This window comes from Gymnogyps californianus, chromosome 20 (genome assembly GCF_018139145.2).
Source record: "Gymnogyps californianus isolate 813 chromosome 20, ASM1813914v2, whole genome shotgun sequence".
NCBI lineage: Eukaryota > Metazoa > Chordata > Aves > Accipitriformes > Cathartidae > Gymnogyps > Gymnogyps californianus.
Window position 1 is genome coordinate 7128286 of NC_059490.1, and position 3370 is coordinate 7131655.

Genomic DNA, 3370 nt, shown 5'->3' on the forward strand with positions numbered 1-3370 from the left:
AACACAGTTTGCAAGTCACAGACCTCTTAAGTCGGAGCTGGTGTCCATCTATTTAATAAGCCACGATGTATTTTCCTTTCCATGAACTTGTCCAGCCATCCCTTGAATCCATACAAGTTTTTACATCTATAGCACCCTGCGGCAGGGGCTCGCACAGCTCAGATACGCTGTGTAAAGAACCACCTCATTTTGCTGGTTTTGAATCTCCTTCCTGCTAGGCTCACGTGATGGTCTGCAGCTGTTGAATTAGAAGGAGACTACCTTCAATGCCTGCTCACCCTCTCCATGCCACCTGTGATTTAACACAACTCTTCCATTCTTTCACCATCACCAATCATCTTTTTTCCAGGCCAAAGCCCACTTACTCATTCCTCATATAGAAGCTGGTCCAGACCTTCAGTCAGCCTTGCAGCCCTTTCCTCAACCTATCCTGTACAACTGTCTCCTTTTCAAGATAGGGAGAACCAGAACTGCACACTGTTCAAGATGGCAATGCATCATGGCTTTATACCGTGGAAAAAACGTGTATCTGTTTGTTCTGGTTTTCCCTCACAATTCTTAACATTTGACTTTGCTTGTGTGATTGCTATTATCATTGAGCTGACATTTTCATGGAACCATCCATCATTACTCTTGCCTGAGTTTTAATCGTCAGCTAAATACCTTTTTTTTTAATATATATTTTTTAAAAAGGAAGTTAGGATTGTTTTTTGGTAAACAATGTTTTTGTGCTTCTCTTTAGGTTTACCTATCAGGTTAAATGCCCCATCACTGAATCTCATAATGTCTTTTTGCTGTTCCTCCCACCTAATCTTCGTTGTAATTATTCAGAATAACAGTATCATCTGCCAATTTTGTCATGGTGCCTTTCACCTCTTTTTCCAGGCTTTTGTGAATACATTAGGCAACACAAAGTCTCAGCAGACCCCTAAAGATCACCCCCAGCATCAATGACCTCCTTCCTTGTGAAAACTGATCACTCACCTTTACCTTTCATTTTCTATCTTTTAACCAAATATTTATCCATGCAAAGACCTTTTCTGTGGATATTCAGGATTTCAGTGGATATTCAGTTCCTTTAAAACCTTGTGATGAAGCATCTTGCCAAAAGCTTTTTCTGGTAACCTAAGCAAATTATCAGCCCAATTCCCCCAGTATGCCTGTTTGAAATAATTTAACATGCTAGCTAGTATTGACCACTGCACATACAGAAACAACACTTAAGTTTTGTGGACAGAAAGGCTATTGCTAGGACTGGAGGGTGGGTTCCCTCCAGAGAAATAAATATCATTCTCCATTACCTGTTCCTCCATCTTTACTACTTTATATGCAATATTTTTCATGCATGCCTAGGAATAGGTGTCAGCAGAATACATCACTCCAAATCAGCTGTGCTTCTATGAGCTAGCTGAATTCGTTACTAGTTGCTAGGTGGATGCTGAAAGACCTTTGATCTTAAGAAGCCAAAGTAGGAGCTTGAGTCTTGGGGTTTTTTTGTTTTTTCTTTTCAAAGGTTTCCCCAGAAACGAAATGCTTGAACTAGTGCTGCATTACTTCTGACTGCATACAATTTCTTTTCTTCACTGACAGTCTTAGAGGCCTGTGTAAACTACACTGCATAACCCAGACTAAACATGTGAAACAAGTACAAACTGTAGTTTGCACTGATTCAGTTTAATTCAATGTAAAACTAATAGAAACTGTTCCAATGAAAACTGTAACTTACCGCAGCTTTGCCTGCTAACATTAAGAACTCAAAACAGGTAATAACAGGTGAAATGCACCTTTGTATACATGCATTGTAGTCAGACACTTCCAAAGCAAAAACTCCAAAAACACTTCAGTTAAATAGCCCCTGAACTTGGTTATCTGTGTCTCTGCTGTTTCTCTACTTAACACACTACGGCTCAGTGAATCAGTCATTCGAAGTTTTTTGTTTTAACATACTCAGCTTACAACTGTGCAAATAAGATTCCCAAATCCATTCCTCAGATCAAATAAAGGTAATTACAGAGCTTACTGTGGGCGATTCCCAGTGGGAGGGTGGGAGTGGCCACGGGTGGGGCTGCAAGGTGAATACTGTACATGCACAACAGAGAAAATGGGAATGTACCACACCCATCATAAAACATGCTGCCACAGCCAGCAACAGAACCCATTAGGGTGGATCATCATACACACCTTCTCATAAAGACAGAAAGATGGCATGAGATCCCAAGATGAACTCTCAAGTCACAGGGAGATGAGCATGACTCACTGAGAGAGAAAAGGAACGTAAAACAAATTAGGAGACTACTGACGGATCTATGCCATGTGTCCCCCACGTTCCTCCTACGTGATCTTCCCCAAAGAGGATTAATAGGGTACATCGCATTGCACACAGCCCTTAAGCTATCAATAGGTAATTCATGGGAACAGCTTACTATTAATCACGTTTATTACACTAGCACATAAGAAGCAAGGATAACATGTTATATGTTAGGTACAGAGTAGCTGACAATTCCTGACCCATGTTACTTATTGTATCATTCAGTGGTTCTCCCGTTTTTTGAAACGTTAACCAATCTCACCTCTTAGCATTTGTCTTTAAAACCAGCTGACATTTGCCTTTCAATTAAAATTTAATGGTGAACTCTACAAAAAGAGATCTCATAGAAAATATTGTGGATAGCCCGTAGACCACTTTGGAAACCAGGAACTAGAATAGCCATAGTAGAAGGGAAAGGGATATGTTGGAATATATCAAAAGAACTAATAACATGACAGAAGAAAGTGACATGGACTTTCATTGCAGGGAGAGGAAAGGAAAGAGGATGGATAAAGGAATACTTAGAAGGAGACAACCTACATAATGATAGGAGAAAGGGACACTGAAGAGAACAAAAGATTATGCGAAACAGGGCTATAAAAAAGGTGAGAGTGAAGCACAGATGCAGGGACTGTGAGGGATACCTGGAGAAGAGCAAAGTGACAATTCCATAGTATACTCTCCTAGCTTTCAGCAATCTGCAGTTCATGAATTTTTGAGCCAAAGAAGGTATCTCTTTATCTACCGTTCAATTTAATGGTTATAGCTGCTTTATCTTTGCTTCTTCCTATGATTTTTTTTATAAGTCACATGATTGTACTGATAGCTCTGCTATACTTGTTGCATCTATACGTTGCCACTCCCCAGACCCACTGCAGAGTAAAACTTTGCTCTGAATTCAGCGCAAAGAATTCAGTTACATACTTGCTATGATCAGCCCGTGAACACGCTACGCCGTTATCTCTTGTGCTGGTTTGACCTGCCAACCAAGTTGATTATTCATGAAAGAATCACACAGTTTCTGTATCATATTAACTACTTCAACTCTTGGAACTGTGTCTG